The sequence below is a fragment of the Odontesthes bonariensis genome, chromosome 18 (genome assembly GCF_027942865.1).
Source record: "Odontesthes bonariensis isolate fOdoBon6 chromosome 18, fOdoBon6.hap1, whole genome shotgun sequence".
Classification (NCBI taxonomy): Eukaryota; Metazoa; Chordata; class Actinopteri; order Atheriniformes; family Atherinopsidae; genus Odontesthes; species Odontesthes bonariensis.
The window spans coordinates 23,857,574-23,867,676 of NC_134523.1; the positions used below are offsets into that span (position 1 = coordinate 23,857,574).

At 42.9% G+C, this 10,103-nt stretch overlaps 1 pseudogene; it reads right to left on the reverse strand.

Moving 5' to 3' along the window:
* Window positions 1-479: 479 nt before the first annotated feature.
* Window positions 480-9,728, reverse strand: LOC142367374 (major histocompatibility complex class I-related protein 1-like; annotated as a pseudogene).
* Window positions 9,729-10,103: the final 375 nt, after the last annotated feature.

Genomic DNA, 10,103 nt, shown 5'->3' on the forward strand with positions numbered 1-10,103 from the left:
CATTAGAATTATGTTTACTATTTCCAGGCCTGTGCAATGAAGATTTGCTTGCTGCTTTTAATTGCAAAGAAGACCAGCTTACACATGAGCTTACATAATAATATATGAAGTCGCTTCAAAAGGGGGATTGTTAAAATTGGCTTTGTTCTTAGACATTATAAATGAAATAAGTCTTAGTACTTTTCCATATGACCTAAAGTGATCCAGGAGTAGAAAGACAAAACAATTAGGTAAGCCTGGGAAAGCAAGGGCAGATTCACACACACACATTATTTGGATTACTCAGAGACATTATTTGGGTTAGTATGCATATCCAATCACATTTGATCAACAAGGGATCCACCGTGGGAAACTATAAGACATATATACGAATTGTAACCGGAAGTAGGGAGCTCGGTCTGACTGATTCCTGCGAGAGTTTTGTCATACTGAGACCAGCGCTGAAATATTGAGCTTGTTGCCATATCAATAAAAAGACTTCAGTCTTCAGGTGAGATTGATGAAACACTTAGATTAACGCTCAACTGGAAGGTCTCATCATTATTAGGGAGGATCTCCCCATGTTCAACGTCCTCATGAATCTCCTCTCCATCTCTCCTCCAGAACAGTTCAGCTCTGACAGGGTAGAAACCTGTAGCATGGCAGCTGACTGGAGAGGAGGGAGTCCTCTGGAGGAGAGACACTGAGGGAAGATCTGTTTGAGAAAAAAATATGAGGGAAGTCAAACATGGAAGGTAACAATGGAAACAAAATTAGGCATAAAGTCTGAAAATTGTCACGGAAACGAGTACAGAACAAATAGTGAATGCTCTGAGGTTTGAAAGATTATATCAAACTGCTGACTCTGAAGGCTCAGTGCATGTGAATTATATTACTAGCTTTCTAATAAAACAATGCCCTGTTAATAACAACTGAGGTTATTATGGTTTGATATAAATCTTAGACAACCAAAATGTCATGTTTTAAGCTTAGTTAGGCCCACATGCAGAACACACTCAGGAGACAAAAGAAACGTTTCAAAATGTTCATTTTAAAGGGTGAATGATGAACAGGAATTGTTGCTCGGGAACTGGAAGAAATGGTATGGTCATCCACTGTTTGGAGGAGTAGGAGTTAGTTAAACAGGAATGAAAAGAGCTTGAGTGAAGACGGAGGTTATTGCTTACTGAGGGGATGGTGAGTAACCGCCAGGGAGAGATGAGTGAGGTCTGGAAGTTGAGCACTGAAGATAGGGTGATCCTGAGAAGCTGCTTGGAGGTGAATGTTTGATCCAGGGAGTGTAGGTGGCGCAGGTGGATGTCTTCTGGCTGGCGAGAGGGTGAGCAGGGTTCGACTGATGATGATGGAAATCCAGGTGAGCTTATGAGGCAGCTGCCAGCATGGAACCTCTAGAAGTGAGGCAAACTTGGAGACACGCAGGAAAACGAGAACTGGCAAGGTTTCTGGAAAAAGCCTTTGAATTCGGAAGAGGACCTGGAGAAGGCAACAAACGATCGTAAGTTGGCTTCTATAGAAAAGCAAGGAAAAGGGCTGGAGCACATACCACATGGGTTAACACTCTGGCGAAGTGGTGCTGGTAGCAGGCTCCTCTTAAGCTCTCTCCTGATGAGGTCTGATGAGATACACCTGTGAGTCCTCTGCCAGCCAGAGTAGAGGCGCCACCTACTGGAGAAGGGAAAAAACAGCAGCCGAAAACAAAGGGAGAACTCCCAGACCCCAACACAAAACACATTTTCCTTCTGGGTACAACACAACATTATCTGTGTAAGGTATAAGCATAATTCAGCCTAAGTGTGATGATTATTCTTTGAGGTAAATGGACTACACACACTGGTCCATACATCCATTAATATCCTAAAGAGCATGACATAACTATAACCTGTTTATTACACTACATGCCGTCCATGTACATTCAGTCAGTCTCAGTATTTCAGTACATCAGGGAATATCAAAGCCAAATTATGAATTCTCTCACAATTTAAGCTTTGACTGAAGGTAACATTAGATCACAAAGTGTTAATCTCTATTATCTTCTCAGAGCTGAATCAGATCTTACAAGCACAGAAATTATCAAAAATAGTTAAGTCAGACTGAACAGTCAGACTCTTTAAAGGGAAAGTTCGCCTCTTTTGACATGAAGCTGTATGACATCCCATATTAGCAATGTTGTTACAACACTCTTAATTATGATTAGTCATGGCACTGGGGTGTAACACAAACAAAGTAAGTAATACCTCAGTCAGTTGATGTCCATAGAAAAAAAGTATAATTTATTTATAATTGTGAAAAGGTAACATATCAAAAAGATCATCCAAAACCACAGTGAAGAGTAAACTTAAAATTACAAGGGCTAAACTCCCTGCCTGACCAAAAAACAGGAGAAAAGAGTGAGAACAAAAAAACCCCTACCAGCTTCCACTGTGAGAAAACAAAACACAAAATTACTCGTCAGTGACCTAAAGCAAATACCAAAACTGTACACCTTTTCAAAACACAATGCACGATCACGATCACGATCACGATCACGATCACGATCACGATCACCAGATCAAGGCCCGAAGGAAAAAGGAATGGAGGCTTGGCACATCTGAGTGAAGCTCTTTATGGAGCAGCTGACGAGCTGTAATACCAATCACCTGTGGCAGCAAGGTAGGCCTGAAACACAGGAAAGGGTAAGAAGGGCGTCTCATGAAGAGAGCTCCCCCCCCTGGAGGTCAGAGACCGTAACACCCTCCCCCATAAAATTTTACATAGTGTAAAAACACAACACCTTCACTAAGTGCACTACACAATGGGATTAACACCACACTCTGGAAAGAACATCAGCTATAACATTCTCAGTTCCTTTCTTATGCCTTATGTCCAAATTATATTCCTGGGCAAGTAAAGCCCAGCGTATAAGTCGCTGGTTGTGGTTATACATGTGGTTTAGGAATACAAGAGGGTTATGATCAGTGTAGATTGTAACAGGATTTGTAGTGGAACCGATGTAAACTTCAAAATGTTGCAATGCAAGTAGCATGGCTAAGGTTTCCTTTTCGATTGTGGAATAGTGTAGCTGATGGTGTTTAAACTTAGCTGAGAAGTAGGAAACTGGGTGACTAACACCGTCTTCATCCTGTAGCAGCACAGCTCCCATTCCTGCCGCGCTTGCATCCATCTCCAGTTTGAAGGCCTTGTTGAAATCTGGGGCTGCCAGTACAGGAGCACTGCAGAGAAGAGACTTTGCACACTCGAATGCATGTTGACATTCAGTGGTCCACATGAATGGTTCCTTTGGACTACACAGTTTAGTTAAGGAAGCTACTACTGTAGAAAAATTTCTGCAAAAACACCTATAGTAGCCAACCAAACCCAAAAATCGCCGGAGCTCACGTCTTGTGGTGGGGACTGGGTAGTTCAGGACAGCTTCCACCTTTGCATTCACTGGACGTACCTGGCCATGACCCACTTCCTTCCCGAGGTACGTCACAACTGCCTTGGCAAACTCACATTTAGCCAGGTTCAAGGTGAGAGAAGCTTGGGCTAAATGAGCAAACACCACTTTCAGAGTGTTAAGATGATCAACCCAGGAAGATGAATAGACCACAATGTCATCCAGATAGACGTTACAGTTCTTAATATCTCTTAACACAGAAGTCATCAGTCGCTGAAAAGTAACCGGAGCATTACACATGCCAAATGGCATTACTGTATATTGTAGGAAATGGTCTGGTGTCACAAAAGCTGAAATATCAGAAGCATTGGTAGTCAAAGGAACTTGCCAGTATCCTTTCAGTAGATCTAGCTTTGTTATATAGCTAGCTGTGCCAATGCTGTCTATGCAGTCGTCTATGCGAGGCAATGGATATGAGTCAGGGACTTTGACTGCATTTACCCTCCTAAAGTCTGTACAGAAACGTGGAGAACCATCAGACTTTGGTGTAAGAAGACACGGAGAACTCCAGGAGCTTTGACTTGGTACAGCTAACCCATTGTCCAGTAGGTACTGAGCCTCCTCTTTCATGATCTCCCTCTTGGCGGGAGGACAGCGGTAGGCGTGTTGTTTAATAGGGGATGCATTCCCCACATCAACATCATGCTCCAGAATTGTGGTCCTAGAAGGGACATCTCCAAATAGATTAGGGTAGGCCAGGATCAGGCTTTTCACATCGTCCTTCTCGTCTCTGGGAAGATATGACAGGTATGCATCTAAGGCATCAAGAATTACAGAGTTTGAAAGCCTACCACAGGGATCTTCACACTTTTTCAAACCATCATTGTTGGTAGGTCCAGACACAGACTAAGGCCGGGTGTGGTATCACCTCACAACACAAGTCTTTCGGGTCATCTTCTCTGGAATGAAAAAGCTTCAACATGTTGACATGACACAAACGTGTTTGTCGCCTCCTATCAGGAGTGTGAACGATGTAGTTTGTATCATTTACTTTGTTTTTCACCACATAGGGCCCCGTAAATTGAGCTGAAAGAGACAGACCAGCTGTGGGAACCAGCATGAGTACTTTGTCACCGGGCTGGAAAGAACGTTGTACCGTTTTTCTATCATACAGACATTTAATTTTCCCTTGGACAGTTGACAAAGACTTTCTGGCTATTGAACAAGCATGGTATAGACGTTCCTGACTAGGGGTGGAACGGTACAAAAAACTCACGGTTCGGTACGTACCTCGGTACGGACCCTACGGTTCGGTACATTTTCGGTACAGTGCCGAAGGAGGCGTGTAGCGAGGTTCGAGCACATGTAATAGATATCTGAATCCTGCCTCTTCTACAGTGGAATATGGGCGCATAGCAGATGCGATGTCAATTCCAATTGCTTCGGTAATTTTTTTTGCTCTGCATGTATTCGTATCCAGGGGTTGTTGTAATACATTTGGGAGACGTAATAGGTCGGGTCTTTTCATGGTTCTATAAGAACGCATCTGACGGAGGTGTGTGGTGGTCGGTAGCTACGCCCCATGTCATGCTATCACGGCTGAAATGTTTCATCATACCACACAGACAGAACCTTGGTGTGTTTAATAAGTTAAACTTACACGTTGTCTCCTTTGTCTGCGGCGCGCTGCTCTCCTTTCTGTGGCAAGCCTAAAGTGCCATATTGCGCATCTAAGTATCACGTTAAGATTGCAATTCACCCGCTAAAATCGCCCGTTTCCCCGAATTTTCGCGCGCTTTTTACGTCCGTAATGATGGTCACGGACGCGCGTTGTCTAGGTAACGACGCGCGTAAGAAACGCGCGTGTTGACCTGACAATACGCGCGTTCAAGACGTGCGTTTTCCTAATATGATAATAATGTCCTTCCTTCTTTTCCGACAGCCAATGCATTTGAAGTGGTTGCGCCCAATCGCTGATCAAGACAGCCAGACCAAGATAGTTCTGCACAGATCTGCTTTGTTGAAAACTCTGCACAGATCTCTGTGTGGCAATGTTGCCAAAGTTCACTGCATTGTCGTTTTACAAAGCTTTGTTACAAATGAGAAATTATACAAAGATGACAATGCCACAACGATCATTGGGCTCAAATTTTGATAGTAATCCCAACAAAATCAATTTTCAAAGGATGGAATGATATTAGCTAACAACCGCACTTATATTACACTTTTTATTGCCGTGTTTTATTGTCATTTGACATATTCAGGGGCAATCGGGCATTTTTTACATAGCATGAAACACACAGAAAACCAAAATATACATTTTAGCATACCTGGTGGAAGCATTTAGAATAGTGTAGTGGAACATTGTATAATTTCTCATTATGCAAATCCTTGTCACTGACCCCAACATGGATTTTTTTTCTGCATTAAGCTCACATTAAGATCACCTACATTAAGATCACCTCACACAAATGAGTGCTGTTCTACATGCAGCTCAGTAGGTGGGGCGGAGGGAGTGAGAAAGACTGTTAATATTGTAAATATAAATAAATATTTTTTTTCTGGTTCAGTTCCTTCAGCATTATGAACTACATGTACACATAAACACAGGCTATATTGTTAGTTTAGTCATTGGTAATTTTACATGTTTTCTGATGGGCTTTGAATTAATTTGAAGCTGAATAAAACATAATAGTCAAGCTGGAACATCTCCTGGATAATGGTAAGTTCAGTGTGGCTACTCCTTATAGAATAGTTAGGCCCGTTAACAGGAACAGATGGATATGAAAAAGAAATAATTTTTGTCCAATACCACATAAAAACTAGATACAGCTTAATTTGATGGGGGGTGCATAATTGAAATGTATGGAGCAACTGCTCCAGATTGATTACAGATAACATAACAGTAACTTAAATTTTAGCGAGAGTTCATTGAAGTTTATAGAGCCACTGCTCCTGATTGATTACAGATAACACAACTCATGTAAACAAGAGTTCACACGGGATTCGAAGGTGCTATTTTAAGAGGCATGTTGAAACATGGTCGCTGGCCTTCGGCCAAGGGATAGCCTAAAGAAAAAAAACTTAAGAAACGGGCTTGGTTAGAGACAAGAGAGAGTATGAGGGGAAAACTTGAAATTACCACTGCGGAATTCGAACCTGCACTGACGCAAGAGATTTGCATGCCAGGCAGTCACTCTAACCACTGAACCATCACTTTGTTGTTTTGAGAGGAACTACTCCAAGTACCAACTCTAACGCACAAAACATTAGTCAGCAATGTATGTCGATGAAAAACACTTTTACACGAACAAATGCATGGAAATGGATTCAAAATAACAGCGAAGTGCATGTGTAGGAGTTGTATTCCTAAAATTAAAGCTTTGTAAAACGACAATGCAGTGAACTTTGGCAACATTGCCACACAGAGATCTGTGCAGAGTTTTCAACAAAGCAGATCTGTGCAGAACTATCTTGGTCTGGCTGTCTTGATCAGCGATTGGGCGCAACCACTTCAAATGCATTGGCTGTCGGAAAAGAAGGAAGGACATTATTATCATATTAGGAAAACGCACGTCTTGAACGCGCGTATTGTCAGGTCAACACACGCGTTCCTTACGTGCGTCGTTACCTTTAGGAAAACGTGTCCGCGACGCGCGTTGTGCGGAACCATCATTACGGACGTAAAAAGCGCGCGAAAATTCGGGGAAACGGGCGCTTTTAGCGGGTGAATTGCAATCTTAACGTGATACTTAGATGCGCAATATGGCACTTTAGGCTTTCCATACCTTTCTTCCTTCATGAAACAAAGAAGTATCGCCTGCGCTTGATCCTGACTCTCTCTGTGAGCTCTTCCAGCCTCGATGTTAGACGCCTGATGTGATTGTCCATGATTAATATCACCATCATGCAGACCATGAACACGGTGGCCTCCCCGCTCTCCATATTAGCTTCTTTGTGGTGTTTTTTCTTCTCTCAGGTTTTGTTTTGTTCAGTTTTGTTGTTGAATGTGGCGCTAAACGGCTAACGGCTAACACGTCACTGACGCGGACGGCTGCGCGCGGCGCATCAGTCCCGACTCATGTGCGAATGCAGACTGAAACAGTTCCGCTGGGGAAGGACAGTTATCAGAACGAAATTCGAGTAGGACAGTTCTGATAACTGCGTTCTTATAACTACTCTGTCCGAAAGCGTATATCTCTACGGACCAATCAGAGCTTGCATGTGGCAGTGTTTAAATGGGTCCTGAAGGAAACTCTTGCAAAATAACAGTTCTGCGTTCAGAAAACTTCTGTACCGTGTGTATTCTGCGTGGAAATGCGCGTACCGAACCGTGACCCCCGTACCGTGACGGTTCGGTACGAATACATATACCGTGCCGGCCCTATGACACTGTGCAACAAATTCAAACACATTTCAGTGTGGCTGTGTGCCAGCTGACAGGAATTGTTCTTTCAGCACTTTCAGTGGTCCCCTCACTTCATGTCCAAAAACTAATTCAGCAGGACTGAAACCAAGAGATTTCTGCTTTGCTTCTCGGGCTGCAAACAGCAAGAAAGGGTAAGAAGGGTGTCTCATGAAGAGAGCTCCCCCCCCTGGAGGTCAGGGACCGTAACAAATGTCATTTATGAACATTGACTTACCCCCCCTGCGTCCTGTGAGCCGAGTTCCAGCCTCGTTTTGGCGTTGACGAAGGTAGTCCGGCTAGTTGGCTGGGGACACAAAAATAAAAAAATAGCGCCAAGCGATGTGAGGTCTGACTTTTTCTGGAGGGACGATTTTGTGATGCAAATGTATTACTCTTTTGAACGCATATTGTTTTGAGAAGCAAGACGCTTTATTTTTTAAACCCCTGCCAACTAGCCGGACTACCTTCGTCAACGCCAAAACGAGGCTGGAACTCGGCTCACAGGACGCAGCAGGGGGTAAGTCAATGTTCATAAATGATATTGCTAATATGGGATGTCATACAGCTTCATGTCAAAAGATTATGATAGATTATGATAGATGATAATTTAATGTAAATCCAAACTGAGCTGACTATAGGTACATTGTTGCGTCCCGAAAAATTCACAAAACCTTTCTTTACCTGTTCTCTTCAGTGGGGCAAAAGCCATAAACTTTTTTAGCCAATCGGGGCACGTCTGCTTGTAGAAGGCTTGATAGCTTTTTAGTACTGTATAGCCTTATCACGGTTCCACTTTGGTTTGATGATGGCAGCCATTGGATTATTAGCGATCCATGTAGCATTATTCAGATCCAATTCCACTAACTGCTCCCCATTATAACCACACTCACCACAAATGGGAGGTGACATCTCCAGTCTTTTCGTCATATTCGCAGCCACCCATACACAGAAAAATGTGAACAGCTGAGACAGACAACAGAGACAGCAGTTATCAAAGATGAATGGATTTATTAACAGTGCGGCAGAAAACAAAAACTGAAATATAAAAGATACTTTACACTACCTTAATTTCTGTTGATTTCCTTGAAATCATGAAACGCCAGGTTGTAGCTGAGGGGTATATCCTTAAAACATATATTGGTGAAGTGTTTCAGGATCTGTGGATCGTCTTCATTTACTTTCTCCCAGAAACCTGGGTAACTTCTTCTGTTTTTGTTGCTGTCGCAGTAATCCACCTGAACACCTTCAGCGGCTATAGCCCTGCTCATCTCTGGCAAATTTGAGACACCAGAAGATCCAGTGGTCAAAACCGTCAATGAGCGTTTCACTGCGGGAGAAGAGGATCCAGTTTTATAACATCATTATTAGTTACTGTTCGCAGGATGTAATCGACAGGATTTATGCCTGCTGATGAAACTTGACAGAAGAGAAACAATAATATTATCTTCATTTCATTTTTCAAGTTTCCCTGAAAGATTATGTTGGCCAGGGACGTTGCTAGGCATACAGCTGTACAGGGGCACAGGCCCCCAGCCAGAACACCAGTAATCTTACTGTAGCACAGTCATTAAATACTTCTACAAGTGTTGCAAAATAAAAATTTAATTAAGAGTACCTGATATGGTCTGAAAAGTTATTCCCGTGATTGAGTAGCCTTTTAAACTAGCTTTCCCACTTTTTACCCATTTATAATGCCCAAGATAGTTTCGTAAATGGGCTATAATTGGCAGAATAGGATATTGTCTTGCGTTTTTCATATGCCATGGAACCGTTTAAGCCTAAATGCAAACGTATTTGGTGTAAGAAATTATAGTGGCCTATCGGTAGGCATGGTTGTTGACACAACAGAGAAAAAACAAATCTCTCACCTCCCTCCACTTCATTCTCAGTTCTCCTTGTAGCTTCTCTGTCCCTGACTCTCCTCCTGAATTTCCTTATGTCCATGACCACGGTGACGGCAATCCATCAATGTGTAGTGGTTCATATAGCCTACTACGCTTTGATTGGCAAAATGTGTGGGCTACTACCTGCTGATAAATATGACGTGCGGGCCGCAGTATCTTGCCTTCCAACTCTGATTTCGTGTGCTACGCGTCACCCACGGTCCATTCGCTGAACATGCACAGACGCACTCAACGCCTGCGAATACAACCTCTTCACTTCACTCTTTGATAGACCTGTGCGGCATTGGCTAAAGTAGGTTACGTGGTTGAAATGGGGAAAATCGGGTCTGTGTTATTCTTCCTTGGCACATAAGTCGCAGCGTAGTCTGAAGGATGTATATGGGATTTTTTACAGGGGCACAACGCATGTTTACAG